The sequence below is a fragment of the Pagrus major genome, chromosome 20 (genome assembly GCF_040436345.1).
Source record: "Pagrus major chromosome 20, Pma_NU_1.0".
In the NCBI taxonomy this organism is placed as follows: Eukaryota; Metazoa; Chordata; class Actinopteri; order Spariformes; family Sparidae; genus Pagrus; species Pagrus major.
In genome coordinates, this window is record NC_133234.1 from 13062306 (window position 1) to 13082072 (window position 19767).

The 19767-nt window shown below is 43.8% G+C and overlaps 1 protein-coding gene across 1 annotated transcript in view; it reads right to left on the reverse strand.

Moving 5' to 3' along the window:
- ntn2 (netrin 2) overlaps positions 1-8595 on the reverse strand; it is a 47499-nt gene extending 38904 nt beyond the window's left edge. The window contains exon 1 of the mRNA XM_073489865.1: positions 8399-8595. The gene's annotated coding sequence lies outside the window, so the exon portion shown is untranslated. The remainder of the gene's footprint in view (positions 1-8398) is intronic.
- Positions 8596-19767: the final 11172 nt, after the last annotated feature.

The following is a 19767-nucleotide window of genomic DNA, read 5'->3' on the forward strand; positions in this document are numbered from 1 at the left end:
CAAGTAAATCAAAAATACTCAACAGGTTATCTATGAGTTGGTTGGACTTTAAAAGGCATTTATAAAACAAGATTTTCCAACTTATATGTATGTGTTTTCAAGGTTTAAACATAAAAAACATAAATTTTAATAAAAAGCAAAAATAAATGAATTATACAATAAAATAATAATAAAATACGCACCCAAGACGTACTTTAAGTACTTTAAGTCATATCTGAGAATTACTAATTGATAGATATTGGGGTGTCACTAAAAATAACACCAAAAGGCTTATAATATTAATGAGGTAATAATACAAACTTAGGAACATTTATTTTTTCCATTACTGAACAAAGCTGTTCTCTGAGGAAAATCAGGTCCCCAGAACACTGTTTGAAGCTAGAAAGGTGGCAGGGTCCGCCACATATAAACAGTTTATTCACTCCTGAAAACAAAGTTTGTTGAAGTTAAATAAAAAAAATTAATCGATAAAGATCTTAAAATGTCTTCCCCAAAACTACACAGTGCACCTTTAAGTCAAGACTAAATATTTTACAAATGAAAAATAGAGCTGTGTACTCGGGAGCGAGGGAGTGAAAAAGTTGCACTTTGTCTCGGATTTTTAACTGACAGAGCGATAGACGGGAGTGAGGGGATGAGAGTTCAACAAATTTACAGCCTGTTATGTCAAACTGTGATCTGCTTTCAAATACAACAAGTATTTCCTCTACATGTGCCGTCAAGATGCGCCTGAGAACGGGATGACACCCACAGACCCGCGATCGGCGGGCAGAGCCACAGATTCTCAGTTTGTCACTGGATGAAGGGCCATGCAGCGGAGCGGGGTCACCGGGATCATAAAGACAGGCAAAAAATGCCGAGGGGTTAAAGTACCCAGAGTGCACTGTTTCCAGTGTGTTTCGACTGAGGGCTCCTTGATAGAACATTTCCCATGGACCTGAGCCTAACCCTGACCGCAGCTCTGCAGCAGGACGCTGGTGGTCGGGGAGAGGCAGGTGAGGTGTTCCTGGATATGAGAGGAAGTAGCTCGTTTGGAGGGATGGAAGGATTTAAAGAGAGGAGAGGTGAGCACTCCTTCAAAGCCCTTTGAAGGCTCGGCTGCGGTAGGCAGAGCCGCGGTTTTCCCAAAAAGCCCCCCTAACAGGAAAACAGTCCTTTTTTTTCCATTGCACAAGAGCAACCTCTACCCCACAGCCGAAAGCAAGGACCCGCTTTGAACTCACAGGGGGAAGAAAACCACAAATCATTTTATTAAGTGCTTGGAATACTCACACGGTTGCGTACATTACACTTAAACACACACACATACACACACGCACACACACACACACACACACACACACACACACGTTGTTGACGGACAAACACATGCTCGCGTTCCAAATATGTGCCCACACTTACACACAGGAAGACACATTGTAAAGGATGCCAAAGCTTGTGACTCATTGGACAACTCCCTTTCCCCTCTTCTCTTGTTACTCTCCTCCCTATCTCCACCTCTGCTCATTCTCCCTCGACGGCAATGTCGGCACGCACCGGGTGACCTTCGCCTAAAGGCCAGAGGTCAGTGGCCTCACAGCGAAAAGACAAAAGCATCCAAGTGTCTGTCTTACAGCTTGCCTGACGATAACTCAACTTCCAAATCCTCCAGATTAAAAGTGGAATTTGCCATTTGTCCATGCCTATTTAATGACAAACTGTTTTCTGATCTGAACAACTGTAACTGCAGCTGGAGCTGTTCTGCCTCCATAATACTACGTAGTAAATGTATCATAATAAAGCTCAGTCTTTCTCTATGGATCAGAGGGATCGGAAAATTTAATGCGAGGAAATGCAAAATGTATTGGAGTAAAGAAATTCCCACCGAGAGCTTTCGTGTGCTCCGTACAAATATGACTTTAGGGAAAAATGATGGCTTGGATTAAAATAAGCACTTTGTTAAGGTTAAGGAAACACTGTGGTTTGTGATGATTGCGCCCATGCTTAAATACGTTGACGGTTGGTTTTAAACAGGAAACGAACAGCGGTCTCTCGTGTTAAAGTCCGATGTTTTTTGACCCATCCATCCACCCCGACTTACTCCCCTCATGGACTTATATAACGTCACCTCAGTTCCTCTTTTGTTCCCTTGATAATTACAACCAGATATCTTTGTCGGCTGGACGTAAACATTTGCAATTTTGGGGCACTTGCTCAAAGTTTTCCACAAGAGTCGGTTGTTGGCCGGATGACTGGACATCAAAACATTTCCAGCCGTCTACTTTGTTACTCTTTCAAGTCACACCACTGTCACTTTTTATGTCTTTCAACTAAGACAATGAAGGATTTTTGTCATCAGACGTCTGGATTTAAAGTTATAGTTGTTAGAAACGAGCTGAGCTAACATTAGTGGCAACTCGGCTAACAGTAGGCCTCCTCCAAACGGCAACGCCGATTGATAAGAAGATAACAACTCCCGTGATCTTCTGCTCCCTCTGTGGTTATTGTATTGACTGAGAGCCCAAGTGTCAGAAAATGATGTGTGATGGACAACTTTAGCGCAAGTCGTTAGCATGTTAGCCAAGTGCTGGCCTAACTTTAGGGCAATGACAAAAACAATGCGCCAAACTCAAGCAGTACTCTGAAAGATCTTTCTAGGCAACGTGGACTTCAATTCCAGGAATGCCATGTTTTTTCACCCTATACACAAGGGTGAATATCCTATATTATAATAACATTGGCTCAAGGCAGCTTTACTATGATCAGACTTGGGGATAACTAGAATGGCACTCAGTAGAGCGCATACCTCCGCCAAGGCCCAACAGTCCCCTTTAAGTCGATCAAGCCTAATCTAATATCAGATAAAAAATATTTAAATCCAGATTTTTATTTGGATTTGCATCAGATTATACTCACTCATAGATACCGACCACCTACATATACCTGATTTTTTCATCAAGATCTCTAAGAAATTAACAAAAATGTAAAAACACGCCCTATCTCGAAATGTTCAAGAAGGTGGGGGAAAATTCCTGGACATGTACTGAAAGGTAATGGGGTCTATCCTGAGTCAAGAATCATCCTCCATACAAGTTTTGTGGAAATCCGTTCAGTAGTTTTTGTGTAATTCTGCTTACAAACCAACAAACCAACAGATGAAGCAACAAGGGCAAAACCTCCTCGGTGGAGGTAGTAAACCAGTTGCCTTGATGCTGAAAACCTATTGATAAAGAATGGGACCAATTAGCAGAATCCGTAATGGCGTTAGTGTCAAAATATTATCAACTCCCATCTTTTCAGACATAGTTACTACGTCTATGAGATTTGCCATCAATACAGAAGACGTCTATGATGTGTATCCAAGTCAGATAAGAACACTGATAAGTGGGCACAAACACATGTGCGGACCTCACACACACACACAAACACACAATCTCTGCATCTGGAGGAAATGTGGGGCTGACACATGCAGGCCTAGCAGGGTGCGGGGAGTGGCAGGATGAAGCATGTGTATCTTTGCCCCTGGATCCTCTTCCCGCAGCGAGAGACATCTTTGGGTGTCACGCTGACGAATGACAGGTATTTTAAGAGGAGAGGTGAGCACACACACAGTCACACACACACAATTTGTCTCTCAAAGTAAAAACACACGGCCGCAAGTCAGCAGTAAGACAGCATTTCGACTTCATTCTCACCTCTTAAGCGGAGACAGTGAATGTGTGAATCAAGAGCCAGAGCCTGATATGTTAGCTCCTGTCGTACAGCTGTAAAATGAAAGGCGATCATTCTGATCTCTGAGTTCATTGACAGCTTCACCAGCGGGGTCACGGTTAAACTGAGCTAAATTTTTCAATCGGCTCAAGGTTGTTTTTCCAATATGTCAGAAGATTGAAGCGGGGGACGGGTGGTTTCACCCAGCGAAAACAGAAAAGAGAGACCTCGCATCTAGCTTTCCCCCCGTCAAACTGTTGAAGAAGAAAAATACATTGGATGTGTTGACTTTACTCGCTCAGGTGGACCGAGCCAAGAGCTCTGAGGAATCCTGCTTTTCAAAGTAGAAGAAAACGATCTACTTATGTTACGGCAGCCTTCTCCATCTCCATCCCCATCTCAAGCCCTCCGCTTTTCTCTGGGGTTCATAAATACCACATACAAGCGCGCGCACACACACACAAATCTGCACTATGTTGCTCTGGATTAGCTTCCACATCATGTGCCTTCAGCTGCTCCTGGCTCTAACCTCCCTGCCTCTGTTATTGATGGAAGCGGGGTGTGATGCAATTAAATAATGATGATTAATTTGTGAAAACATGGCAAGCCGGTGGCCACGCTCCAGACGAGCAGCGCCTCACACACTCGACTCAAACATTTGCTCCAGTTTACACTCCTACGTTCTCTCTGACCTCGGTGAGCAGTGAGGATTCAGGGGCCTTCTTCTTCTTCTTCTTCTGCTGCTGCTGCTGCTGCTTGGTGGACTCATTCCAGTCATTTGCGGTAGGAGTGAGAAGTAGGTCAAGTGGCTGACACTGTTTCAGTGTGCAATAGGGGCATACTTTAAGTCTATTGAAGCAGTTAAGATAAGCAATCTGGATGGGACTCTCGCTTTCACTACCAGGCTTGTCGGTGCTTGTGAGCGGAGAGCAGATGAGTTTAAAGAGGGTGGAGCTCATCGTTGAGGCTATCGTTTCCTGTCACACCTTGGCCACAGCGTGTCAAATGAAGCTCATCTGGGTGCACTAGAGAAAGATCTTCATTGGCTGATGTTATGCCAAGACAAGTAAACTCTTTGTTTTCATGACCGAATAAACAAACTGACCTTTAAAGGACAACACAGTTTCATACTGTTTCATATTTGGCGGACCCTGCCACCTTTCTAGCATCAAACAGTGTTCTGGGGACCTTATTTTCCTCTAAGAACAGCTTGTTTATACAGTTATGGAAAAGAAATGTTTCTCTGTTTGTATTATTACCTCATTAATATTGTAAATATTGAAATTCTGAGTTTGAATCTCTTCTCCAAAACTACACAGTGCACCTTTAATCCTCCATAAACCACAGAAAGGACGCACTTTAAAGCTGCCTGATCTTGTTCCTGCACCCTCCTCCCCATACCTGGGTGACTTAGAGCAATCATCAACAATAAATATTTTTCAGCGTGCACGTGCTGGTGTCAGAGCGAGGAGGGAAAATATTAGAAGTGACAAACGCATTGGGAGACTTGGCGAGGGCAGAGCCGAGGAAGACGGGAACCGAGAAGCGCGCTGCTTGCTTTGGCATCCGCGCTTGGCTCTGATTCCAAGTCGCTATTAAAGCTCACAGGCTCCGCATAGCCCACCTCTTGTACCTCGTATTAAATCCCGTTCTTTCTCGCTTTTCTCGGGCCACTCGTAAAGCGAGGAGACTGACACCTGTCTGTGGTGTCCGCCGCTCTGATCCAGCGCGCCCCGCTGAATCAGCGACCCAAACAGCTACTTGCAGTCCAGTCACACGACCTCAGCAGCGTATAATAAAGTAATGACAGTCATTGAGTTCATTTGAAACAAATGGCAGGTAATGGGACAGCCCGTCACAGCAGGCGCCGTGAGTCACACACTTCATTTTCTGAGAGAAGAAGCGGTGCGTAAAATCAGCTCTCCACACTCAAAAATAAAACAGGAACAACGGACCCGCAAGTTATAAACTTACCCCAGTGTCAAGTCGTGAATGTCGATGTCTTTGAGTTTGAAAGCACGTCCCCCTGAGATCCAGTCACACTTTAAGGTGCTCTCCCGTCACAAACCGTCCTCTCCGTGCGCTCAAGTGTCTCGTGTTTCTCACACTCGCCTCGTTAAAATATATATTTTTTTTTAAAAAAAAAAGGGGGGGACGAGAGGAACGCGCGCAACACAGTCAAAAGTGAGGGGACACACGAGAGGAAGTTGACTGCTGCACCCATCCGCGCCCGAAGCTCAAAGCAACTGAAAACCTTCCAGTACATCCATAGGTTGTAAAGCGAGCCCGGGGTAGGCTACTCCCCATTAAAATCAAACCCAGATTTCCCCAACCGTGTGTGTGAGCGAGAGAGAGAGAGAGAGAGAGAGAGAGAGAGAGAGAGAGAGAGAGAGAGAGAGAGAGAGAGAGAGAGAGAGAGAGAGAGTTCAAATATTCCATAAGCCCACTGTGTGTTTCCTTTACATGAGTTTCATTTTACCTGCAATTTACTGATGCGTGTAATTCAGTCGTGAAGCCAAAAGAAAGCACAAACGAAAATAAACAATTCACCAAAGTACCACTTGGTTCAACATCTCTTTTTCTGCCCCCCCCCTCCCTCAAACAACACAACTGCTCTCACTTTTAAATACCTCCGCCGCTTTACGGACTAATTCTTACTACGCCGCCTGCTCCAAATGCCCCATGGCTCGCTGCGCTCACAGGCAGCCATATGGAGGTCGTAATGAGAACACAACGTTGAACCTGTTGAAACAGAGTAGGGCCTGGCGGGGCTCCGGGGGCCCGCAGAAACAAGAGGCAGATGCCGAATGTTAGAACTTATTAATCCTAATAATAGTCCAACACATGTTGGGTTTATGAGCCCGTGCGTCAAGGCACCAAAAATGTTGACGTTTTTATGAAATATGTCATAATAAGTGGCATCAAATTAAATATGTGACGGTGTTGGCTCGTGGTTGCATCATGATGAGGGTCTCTTGTGTGTGCGTAAAGAGAGAGAGAGGGGTTCGTTTTGGCACGGGATATGTGGCCCTGCGCCCTCGGCCATGACAGCAGCCCATTAACTCATTAACCGCATTCATATGGCTTTATAGCCCTCTCTCAGTGTGGAGGTTAAAGAGCAGCAGATAAATGTGGTTTGTCACGATGAGAGTTCAGCCAATCAGGGGAGGCTGTGCGTAAAAGCGCACCGGAGAGGCCACAGGTAGATGTACAATAATTGCAGTTGATTGTCATGAATTATATTAATACAGACTTCTACACAAATAAAGCAGTCAAAGAGCATGAATGGTGACGTCTGTTTCATTTTTTATTGGTCTGTTACAACTTTTAAATTGTCTCAGCCAATCACATCCGAGCGCCGTAATCATTTTCCAACAATAATGTAGAGCAACATATGTTGGATTTGTAAAAACCAGTCCAGCAGAACCGCGCGGACGGCCACAATCCGCTTCATAAGTCCCGTTAATTTACAGCCGGCTCGTTGCTGTGTGTGTTATTGCAGGTGCTGCCTCATTATTCGAGCATCGCGGCCGATCGGCACCTCGCGGCTCCCGCTGTAAGCTGATCAACATTCCTACTGTATTTACTGTACCATCCTCTGTGGGGAACAGCCCGGCCCGGCTCGGATCGGCCCGGCCCGGGACCGAGCTGCGCTTTTGTGCCTTTTCTTCCAGTAATTCATCTCAAACAAAGAGCGTTTTTTTTAAAAATGTGTATTCAAACAGGCGGATGATTTAAAATAATAAGCATTAACCCAAATCCACTCCACTCGTGTGCGCGCACATGTGCGTGCGTGCGTGCGTGACGCCCGCGTGAGAGCACACCTGCAGCCAATACTGATCAAGGATGTCAGTGAGGCGACAGGGCAGGAAAAAAAAAGGAATAAGACGCAGTTAATGGGTTTAAAGACCAGAGGGAGAAGTGGTGCCAGCTTCATCAGAAATGAGCTCAAATCAATTAAATCTAAGCAGGATAAATGTCGAGGACGTGAAGACTTACAGCAGCTTTTGACACATTTTTTCTGGCCTGTATTTACTGTGAGGTCTCCTCCCGCTCCTCTGACCTCCTGTCCGATTACTTTACTCTTTTATTAGTCTAAGCCCAATTCTTCATTTCGACTTCTCTCCTGTCTTGACGATTTTCCCACTTGAGTCAGACCCTAAAATAACTTTTTACATCGGCTTAACCGGAGGATGAATTAGTTTTATAATTAATCTTCATTATTCTCCCCTATTTTTTTATTTTCCCAGTGTTCCCTGCTTCTTTATTTGCAGACACACTTATCATTTTGCTCTCCTGTGTTTTCAATTAAAAGGCTTCAGTTTAAAACTGAGACATTTGAGAAAGTAGGCCAGCGCGTAGAGAAACTGGAACAATCAAAGTAGGATTTCAATAATTTGGTTTTCTTGGAATTGAACAAAACACTGTAAATCTTAGCAACAAGACAACAAACTGAACATTTCTGCTGTCAGCTATGAAACCCTCCGTTTCCAGCACACACGTACAGTACTGCCTCTTCACACACTGACACTACTGTCCGTGTCCATGCGTTTTTTCCACAGAGGGCCAATTTTGACGCATTTCTGTGAAATAAAGGAGCCCCGCCAGCCAGGCACTAATCTAGGTAGATTATCTCTCCAATTACAAATTGGACTGCGTTAAAGACAGAATGAAAGGAAGCAGGACCAACAACAGGCAACACACTCACTTGCTGTCAGATGGGATTCAAGCGGGGAGCTCTCCTCGGTCCTTTAGAGTTGTTGCACTCTTGGATCAGTGTGCTGATTTTGTCTGCAAAACAAGCCTCAGTGGTTTGTCTGCTCAAAGCCCGGGGCTCTCAGCGCTGGGCTCCCTGCGGCGGACACCCTGGAGAAAATGTCAGCCTCCGGCTTTTTCCTCGCTTCATTTTTTGGCACCCCTGCTGTTGGGCGCCCCTGCTGTTGGGCGCAAGGAGAGATGCTTTACCTTGTCCAGGGGGAAACCCCCACGACTGGTGTTCAGTGGGGGGAGGGCGCCCTCTTGTGGCCGAGCGCCTGTACAGCTCCGCCAGGTTTCTAACCAGTGATCCACCCTCACAGTTCAGCTCACAGATTTATATTTACATTCTGTTGGAGCAAATTCACTGTAGTTCTTGTCTTCATCATATTAGAAGTAGTCATAATAAAAGATGCCTTATAAAAAAAAGCCTTATATAAGTAATACAATAAAGACTTTGATTAATACAGACGTGTCATAGCAGCACAGGTGTTACTAATAACATTAATGATACTCTGCTCCATGAAGTTGTCCCAGCTACCCCTGCAAGTGAGTCAGCAAACACCAGCACTGGCAGTAAATCTCCGAAATGGAACGCAGCCATCATTAATGTTATTAGTCACACCTGTGTCTGAGAGTCAAAATCTTTTTATGGAAAGGTGCAACGTGTAGTTTTGGGGAAGACATCTTAACCAGAAGAGAAAGATCTTCATTGACTGATTTTTTTTCATGACTGACTAAACAAACTGACCTTAAAGGACAACACAGCCTCATACTGTTTTACTTTGTTTATAATTGGCGGACCCTGCCACCTTTCTAGCTCCAAACAGTGTTCTGGCAACCTTATTTTCCTCTGAGAACAGCAGTTAAGGAACAAATCAATATTATGTATTATTATTAATTGTATTATTACCTGATTAATATTGTAAATATTAAAATTCTTAGTTTAAATTGCTTCTCCAAAACGACACAGTGCCGCTTTAATTGAGAAAGGTTTAAAGCCCTGTGATAAAATCAAATGAAATGAAATAAGGGAGAATGTTCAGAGTCAGTTTCTGACTAAAGACTTAAATTACAGTAATCAAACACATCCTGTCAGTTGTAATTGGATTAGTGCTGAGCTGTAGGTGCACAGCAGGATTTGTATGGGGTTTGTTAAAGAGGTTGTTTTGTGAATTAAAGCGATCACATCAACCTGTTTGTGTTCTCATTTTGATTCCAGAATCTATCTCAACCCCATTAAAGCAGATTTTTGTTTTCTCTTCAAGTGTCTCCAAGTGGTAGCTTTCAAAAACATTTCCACACTTTACAGGCTTTCGTTTATAAGAACACTAACATCAAGTTTTTATGGCCAAAATCAAATGGAAAAAACCTGAAAAAAATTGTGAGATGAATCATCTTTAAGACATGTTGATCCAAAATGTAACACGATGTTCTATTTTAACAATGCTTGTCTAAACACCATCCGTTTGTAATGATGAACCCACCAGTTGTTCAGCTGGTTCAACACTTTATTACTCTTTTTGGGTATAAAACACTCCTGTGTGCAATCTTCTCTCAGCAGAGATCATGTGGCATGTGGCTCATACTGTATGTTAGGGAGCAACGGACTTAACTTAAAGATACTGTATTTAGGATTTTGTGGCTTTTAGTGGTGAAGATGCAAGTTGCAACCAACTGATTAACCTCATTTCACCCTCCTCTATGGTGCTCACTTAAAATGTGAAAATCCCGAAAGGCCCTCTCCAGAGCCAGTGTTTGGTTCGTCCGTTCTGGGCTACTGTAGAAACATGGTGGTGCATCATGGTGGAGTCAGTGGAAAAAGATCCTATTAGTACCCGATCTGTCCCAGGAAACATATTTATTCTATCATGTGTGTAGGTCAGGTCCTAACAATAACCATTCCCATAACACATGTAGAACATAACTGGTTTGCTGAACGGATTGGCTTCCTCTGTACATATAAAAGGCTCATTTTGAGGTCACGATCGGACTATATACATGTCAGTAATAGCATCCTAATATTATTAGGTTATAAGACATCTATAAGCACTTATAAGACATTTGTTAACATTTAAAAGACGCTTATAGGACATTTACAGTAAAAGCCTTGTGAGTTTTCTTTATAATTGGATATTAAAGGTAAAAATAAGAGATCGTTCTGGCTTTAGATCAAGAAGCTGCAAAAAGCACAGTTAATTAATCCAGTGTCAAACTCTGTAGCCCTGTATCACCACCCAAAACTGCTTAAACGTGATTTAAGCTCACCAGATCTTAGGTCCACATTACATTTCAATCACTCATAGATATCAGCCACATGCATTATTCCCTGAGAAGTTTACAAAAAGGTCAAAGAACGTCCGATCTTGCAATGTTAAGGAAAGTGAGAAAGAAATTCCTGCATCCATCCCTTTATGTTAACAGGGTCTAATCAGGGTCATGACCCATCGTCCATCTAATGTTTTGTGGAAATCCGTTCAGTATTTGTTGTGTAATCCTGCTGACAAACCAACCAACAAACAAGAAACACACAAGGCTGAAAACATCACCTCCTTGGCGGAGGTGATAAGGCCATTTGTTGCTGCTTCTGAATCCTTTGTAAAGATAAAGTAGTGCCCGTATATGTTCTGAACAAGTACTCACTGAAAGTACCCAACATTTCCACACCTCTCTCACAAACCCACACACCTGACACTCCTCCCACTGTGAGGGTGCCACTGCCTGAAAGTTACCCTCATTATTCTGCACAGCTCCTGCTGATGCCCTTCAGTTCAGCCCTGAAACTCCACGCCGCTGCACAGATATGTGTCGCGCACACTGCACATCCACATGCCTTTACAGTCAGCGGTAGAGAGAAGTGGGCCAAACACGGGGAACCCAACCGACTGATAATTAGTTAGCTGCTGGCGAGAACCCCAGAGAGCGTGGGGTGGGTGTTGGTAGGGGTGGGGTTAGAGGGGGGGAGGGAGGTTAAGTTATGGCAGGGTTTGGGGGGGAAAAATTGGAAAAGGAGATTATAAAAGAGAACGAGAGAGAGCACTGAGGGCACTTCAAACGACATTGAGGTCTCGTGTAAAAATAAACGGCTTGAGCCCCTCTCAGCACACCCCCTGTTCATAACGACAGCCGCCTGGGGAACCCCGCCTGTTTACTTTCCCTCTGCCGACTCATCTCAAGTCGGGGACGGCGTGTTGGCGTTATTGTATACATCCTCTCACACACTCACTCGCTCAGGGCTCAGCTGCCACTCCACTTCAAAGACCACGGGCCCTGAGTGAGAACGGAAGAGATATTAATGGGCATAATACCAGCATGTCCTTGTGCAGTGTGTGTGTGTGTGTGTGTGTGTGTGCAGAGCTAGAGCCTCTCTCTTTCTCTCTCTCTCTCTGTGTCTCACACACACACTTCCATTGCTTGGGGTGTGCGGTATCAACATGTCAACATTAAGGAAAGAGAGCTATCAATAGCTCCTCTGCCAGTATTATTGTCCCATCCATCATTTTGACATCACACCACTGAAGGTGGTCTCTGCCCAGCTCACACTGATGACTCAACCGCAGAGAGTTTTTAAATGAGGATACCTTGAGGCCGCAGCTTGGAATCTGCAGTAACCCAATCTGCACTCCTGAAGACTCAGTGTGTGTGTGTGTGTGTGTGTGTGTGTGTGTGTCTGTGTGCACTGTTGACTTGCTGCGGGATTATTTTTGGGTGAGCTGCTTACATTTGACAGCAGCGACTGTCCAGGATGACGCTGGGAAATTGGCTTTCCCACTCGGTGTGTAGTGCATGTGGGAAAAAAAGATTCCTTGGAAGTATGTGTGTGTGTTTTAACATACATGTATGCATGTCTGTGCATTGAGGAGGGGGGGGGGGGGGGGGGGTGTTCAGGTACCTCTCTGGTGGTATTTAGACCCTTCATTTGTGTGGAATCCAGCATCATTATCCCAAAGTGTTGCCAGCTGGAAGCGCTTGGGAGTTCCCATTTGAACTCGATGTGTGTTCTGAAGATGTAGAAAGAGTGAGAGAGCCGAAACGCTCTAATGAAAGCTCACGTTCTGGTTCTCATTCCGCCCTTGATATTCATGAGCGGCGGAATCTGGCACTGTCTTGTCGATTAGCTAATAAATTGTACGGCCACAACAATGCCACCCAGGGCTACAGAGCCTCGCTACGAATTACTTCTAATCCAGTGAGCTGGAAGTGGATGATGGTGGAGGCTCAGTTCAATCACACTGATAGTAAATAACAGCCTGATAAATGTGCAATCCATTAGAAGAAAAGTTTTAAATGTTTTGGTATTTCCGCTGTGTCTAAGTCGATTAACATCAAAAATGGTAATTATTACCAGTTTTGATTGGTGGGTGATCGTTCAGCTGAAGCAGCTGAAACAGAGTGAACACACTAAAATAACTTAACCCCGAGGTCACCACAGCACCCTGCTCCTGTTCCTGTGATGGCAGCGTCTGTCAGTCAATGGTCCAGACTGAAACATCTCAACATTTAGGATGCCCCCTGACTAGTAAAATGTCTCAACAACTATATGGGTCAGACAATTATGGCCCCGTCAGGTTGAATTTTAGATTTTAGATTCCTTGACTTTTCATTTAGTGCCACCATCAGGTCAAAATTTCAATTTATGTTGTACAACAACTTTATGATACTTGCATAATTGAAAAAGAAAGTATATATACGACACTAGAGGAAGAAAACATTTTTTAATCTCAGAAGCTTGTCAGTTTGATTCTCATATATTCCCCCCTCTTTAACAGCCTGAGTTAAAACATTTTAATTAAATAAGCACATAACTAGAATGGCACTCAGTAGAGCACATTATTCCCTTGATCCGTCTCTTTATCCGCATCTGCACCAAAAGTTAATGGGGTCTCTTCTGGGTCGAGACCATCCTCCATCCAATTTTTGTAAAAATCCGTTCAGTAATTTTTGTGTAATCCTGCTGACAAACCAACCAACCAACAAATGGATATGGGTGAAAACATAACCTCCTTGGCACAATGGACTAATTAGCCTACTAATGAAATGATCCCAGGGATGAATGAGGTTGTTAAAGGGCTGCATTCGACCCACAGACCTCCAGTTGAATAGGCCTGAGCTGAAATAAGATGAGCATTAACTGAGCTTCTGCTGTACTTGGTCTTTAGTGGTACTTGACAAATGCAGAAGTAACATCATGAGCATGGTAAACGTAACATCTGCATAACATGAGCAGGTTAGCATTGTCGTTTTGGACATGTTAGCATGTAGTCTGTAAAAGTCATGACCAAAATATTCACATATTCGGTCATTGTGTTATATATGGATGGAATGATGAAAATAAATGATTATCCTTTATGCTCCCCCTTTTTTGAGAAGCATTGTTCTGTCCAACCTGTGTCACACTGCTGCAAAGCTAAACTGAGGATGCTTTAACTAACATATTTGAGAATGAGTGAGATAACTGTCAGTTTATCTGATTATAAAGCACCATGTGATCCCTGACAAGTTAACAATCCTTTAAACTGGTTCAAAAAGTCCTTAAAAGGTCAGCTTCCCACCGCTTATCTGGGATTACAGTGTAGTCACACAGCTTTACCAGCCTGCCCACATTCACTCTACGGGATAGCACAGTGTTTTCACCACAAGATGGCAGTGTTGATTTAGTTTGACATGTTCCTCCACCTGTCTCAGCCAAGTCAAAGTAGGTGATCATTGAAGAAAGGCCATATCCAGACAATCAAAAGGTCTAAACTGACACCAGGATAGTATAGAAAAAAATGGCATCAATCAATATGGCACCCTGCAGGTTTATCCTTAAAGATAGATAGTTGTTTGTTTGGACCGACCGGGAAGAAATCTGTTTTGAACGTCTAAACCTTCTTGTGTTACGTTAAAAGTGATGGTGATCAATAAGAACTATGGACTTTTATATCCAGCTTTATCGGTATTTTCTAAATCAATAACCTTAAATGTCTGTCTTCAGTCAACATGGTGTTGATGTTGTCTGTAGGGTTTAAGTCTCGAGTATCGATGGAGAAAAGGTATTCTTTGTCAGGCCCGGTGGTCAGTTTTCTGTAGTCATTTCCGTTCACAAAAGGGGTATTTACCTTCAGTATGGTTTGCATAAGCTATAAGGAGGCTCAGGCTGGGTCAGTAATTACAATGCAACTCAAAACCAGCCCTCCCTTTACCTAAAGGATGTTTCTTCTCACCAGTCGGATGATATTAAATGGGTATAACGGGTGGTATGGCTCACACCTTTTCTAGGAAAATGTTAAAATCTCAATATTCTAAATTAATTTCATTCCATTTCACTCAACAAGAGAGTATGACCCATGTCCTTCAAAGTTTTGGGTAACACTCTGGGAAATTCACTTGACAATTGTCCAGCCAGTTACCAGAGTATTACATTGTCTTGTTGGTTGCGGTCTCTTTCAGTGTAACACGAACCATTCCTAAATGAGACTAAATGCCCTCTGATTCAAACAAGTTCATAGCAGTGTTCCCATGGGGTCAACCCTTGTGCAATCTGAGCTGAAAAGCATCCCATTTGGCTCTCCCTTTACATCCAGGCCCTATTGACAAGTGCATGCAGGCAGGCATGCAACAATACACACACACACACACACACTCACAGAAACCTGCCCCCTTTGAGTCTAAACCTCTATAGCCGTATATGTCCATTCCCTAATTGGTGGTTCTTCTTTCAAAGGGGTGATTATGTGTGTATGTGTTTAGAGGCGTCCTCTCTGTGCAAGGCGTCTCGATTCAGTCCATCTCCAACGCCAGAGGGGACAAAAGAGGCACCCGTTCCTCCTCTCGGGGCGAGGGGCCGTTGACACCAATAAATCCCCCCCTTCCACTTCCTCCCCGGTGTGTTGGGGTTATGTCAGGAATGTCCTGGGTCCCATTGTCCCCCGGTGCTCTGTTTTTGGTAACCCATCACCAAGCATTCTCCCGCTGCTCACAGCGCCTCCTCCCTCCCCACCGACACACATACATGAGCACACACACGTCCACACCCCCTGGGCTGTGTATCCCCTGGTCCCTCACTCTGAATAGACCACCTCGGCTGAATACGACAGACAGGCAGGCGTCAGGACATCAGGTTCAGCAGCCCAAGTCGTGCACGGCAGCGGCGGCGGCCCAGTGGGGAAAAATACAGCCAGTTATTTTCACCTGTTTGGTTCCCTCGCACTCTTTGTCTTATGGGAGAAAGAAAATAAAACAATGGCCTGAGTGTTTCAGACTCCACTCTTAATGCCTTTTCTGTCCTTTCAGTGGGATTGAGTACACTGCCCTATTCACCCCCTTTTATAGTGATCACAGTTAAAGGACACATCAGTTGTTGTACTTTTACGCTGTTGTTTATCATTAATCTGTCAGGTATGTGGTGTTTCAGAGATTTTGTGATGGCTTCCATTGCATCCTGCGTCATGTACATATCCAACAATACCTGTCGACAGAGACTTTGTGGTATTCAGATCTAGATGGATAGCAGATAGTAACTCAAGGTTAAAGGAACAGTTCATCCCAAAATCAAAAATACATATTTTTCCTCTTACCTGTAGTGCAATCCATCCATCTAGATCATTTTGGTGTGAGTTGCAGAGTTTTGGAGATATTGGCCATATAAATGTCTGCCTTCTCCGGAATATAAAACTCAACAGCAATGTCTCTTTAAAGAAACAATAGCCTAGTTTGTCAAGATAATCCTTGTTGTGAGCACTTTCATGTAGGGTTATTTCCTTTCCGTATCACCATGCAGAAGGCAGCTTACATCTATTTATGGATGAAAGGCTAGCTAATTAAGCTCACTAAGCTAGCTAACGTTACAGCTCAGCCAAAGAGGACATCATTAACCTACGACTGGCAGGTGTAGTTCAGCAGAAAGAAAATAGTTCTGACATTAAACTGCTTCACAACAAGGTCTGTGGATTATCTTACACTTACTGGGTCTTCATTTCTGCAAAGAGACATCACTGTTGAGTCTTTCAATTTCAATTTCATCTCTGCGGCCAGTATCTCCAAAACTTGGAAACTCACACCAAAACAAACTACAGGTAAGAGGAAAAAGATATGTTTCTGATTTTGGGGTGAGCTGTCCCTTTAAAGAAAATATTAAAGCCACAAGGTGTACAATTTGAAAATTCATGATCAAGAAACTGGGTTTAATGTGCAAAAAGAAACACATCAGACTGCACCAATTTTCAGCAGAATTGTCTCATTACTGCAGACATAATGGCTTGAAAGTGGCAACTGTTATTCAACAGATGGTCTCTTTGGTTGCCATGGATTCTGATCAATGACCGTTGATGAAACAGTATTGAGGCATCTGCATCCCCTAAGATGTAAATAACCCTGTATAATGGTTGATTGACTCCACTGAAATGAAGCACGCTGGAAATACTGTATGCCAGCATGACAACAAACTGTACAGAACTGGTTTGCAGGATTGTCTTTTTCCTCCAAGGCTGCGTGCATATAATGTGAGCATGCTCTTAATTTTTATTTTCTAGTTCCATGGAAACATCACTCCTCTCCTGCGTAAGTCATCCCAACACGATCCATGTAAACAACTTCAAGATAAACATTTATTACCAAACAGTGTAAGTATGAGCTGTTTCATTCATTGTTAAAGCACTGCCTTATTCATTAGATATCATTATTGATTCAGGGGAAAAAACATTAGTTACACTTATTTTTTACCTTTTGATTTTGAATGCTTATGAGGAACTTGTTGTAAAGACACTAGAGGATTGATTGAGACTTTGTTACACTGGGGACTTGGGGTGACGTGACGTCAACAGGAAAGGTTCAGGCTTCTGGTCACCACCAGATACAAATAAGGCTTTTCGAGTTATTTTTGTTTCTGTCTGGACTTTTTAATGTTGGCTATGAGCACGGCCGCTTCCAATTCAAGACCCTGGCCAGAACTTGTTCGCTCAGCTAGCCAACATGGCGGTGCCACTGGCTAGGAAGAAGACCTGGCTACTCGCCTCACGCAGGAAGTCACACAGAAAGTCAGCGCTATAATGGATCGGAAGTTTACCAAACTACATGCGACTCTGGAAGGGATCATCAACCTTATTGAAGGCACCACCAAGCGCATAACAGAGGCAGGATCACGTATTTGGGATGTGGAGAACTACAAGACTTCTCTGTATAATAAGATTGCCATGCTTGAATAAGATGTGAAAACCATGTCAGAACGAGTCCAGGACAGAAAACATAAGAATCATCGGATTGAAGGAACGCTTGGAGGGACAACCACCAGTTAAATTCTTTGGATCGTGGCTCCCCAATGTTTTGGGTCTGCAAACAAAATGAGAAAACTGGCGTCTTCCCACGGTTCAGCAACTGACATGTCATATGACATGATTGCTAACTTGCACGTTGCAGTTGTTTATTGTTTGTACGGTCATGTTTTTGCGAAGTACATGTTGCAGGGAACAAAAACCAGAGCAAGCAGGACAGTTTCTGTGAAATGAAGCACTGTACCTGGCTGATTGTGTCATTATCCCAATTTCTTCTTTAACTTCTGCTATAATTTTCTGTGTTTTGCCTTCTATAACCATGAACACTCAATTGATAGGTCCCCCATCTATTTTGAAACTCTTACCAGGAAGAAGTTGCCATCAGAAATCACACTTAAACTGTATCATCTACGCAATCTGTTTCATCCAAGCACACTTGCACACTCGTCTCCCTCAGTACAGTAGTGCACACACATTCACAAATCTCTTTGGTTGCCACATGTCACGCATAACCATTCAAGACATCGTGTGTCCATTCATTGCAAAACCCTTCGTGCATTCATTCAACCTCTGACAGCACACACACTCTCTTCTCCGGGCCTTATTTTTAGCTTCATCTGATCCATTCACTCCAATCACAGCAGAGGTAACGTCGCATTCTGATGTCGCTGCTTCCTCGTGTCACCTGGCTGCCTCAGAGCTCCTCTCGCCACTGCCAAACCCCAAATACCAGAGGTTTGATTTGTTGTTTGGTGGGGGCGATGTATGTTTTCTGTGTGTGTGTGTGTGTGTGTGTGAGGGAGTAGGTGGGTTGTACACATGTTACGAAGCGAGGCGCCATTGCGGCCTAAAAAACTATTAGGCTCTGTAAATACACACTGTGGCGAAAGTAAACATTCTCAGCATGCCATCTAGGCGCACAGAGGGGTACTGGGAGACAGCCGCCGGACAGGCTGTGAGGGGGAGGTGTATATGTGTGTGTGTGTGTGTGTGTGACTGTGTGTGACTATGTGTGCGTGTGGAGAGAGAGTGTACAGCAGCAATCAGTGAGCTGAGAGGAGATGGATATGGAAAATATAGATTTTAATTGGGGGAAAACTCAAGTGAGTCGGCTCAATCATGATCAAGTTGAGTAGTCAAGTAAACAACTTAGAGATGGTTTACCTGCCTGTGTCGTTATGGCGACCGGGGGCCAATAATGTAACAGGGGCGATCTGGGAACACCTAGTGTTAGTGTGGGCTGGTGATGAGCGCTGTCCAACTCTGATGTCTGTCCTGAGATCCAGTGTGTGTGTGTGTTGTAAGTTTGCAGGGGAAGCTCAAAACAGCCTCAATTTTGTGTCCCATCTGAGAGACAAGCCTGGTTTCTGGTTTTAGTCTGATGAGGTAAAGATGGTAGAGTCAGTCGTGGTTAATGGCGTATTTGTGTCCATACATTTTTAGCACACGCATTCACAATTCGCAGTCTGTGACACCGGCGTGTACCGAACACGCTCCACAAACTTTAACGCACGTTTCCTGAAAAAACACGATAAAAAGTAAAATTAGGCCGTTCTCAAAGGGATAAAAAAAAAAATACAGCAGCCATTGATGCAAAGGGTCCAATTTTCTGAATCCAAGAACCACGCTGGCAATGGGAGAAAGCACAAGTAACCATGGAAACAGAGCTCAGAATATGCACTATTCCCAGCCCTGCGAGCGCCACGCCACCCACAGCTCTATTTTTAGGCCTTACTTTGGGCTTACAATATCTGTTACATCTAACAAGAGTTAAACTGAGTAATCAGCAAGCATGACTACAGAAATGTGACTCTGACACTATGCGTCTGATTAAAAGGGTAGCAGCGTACTGTAAGAGCATATAGGGCAGCCGGGCTCTTACTGCAAGGCTTCTAATGGGAGCTCCAAGGACACAGACGGCATGAAATAGACATGATTATTACTTTTCAGATAGCTCGTGTGAGGAGATCAAGAGGAAAAAAGGTGAACGTGATAAACTGGGCTCGAGAGGATTGGAGCCACAACATATAATTGTGCGTATGAGGAAATGCTGGAAGGAAGGAGCCTGGAT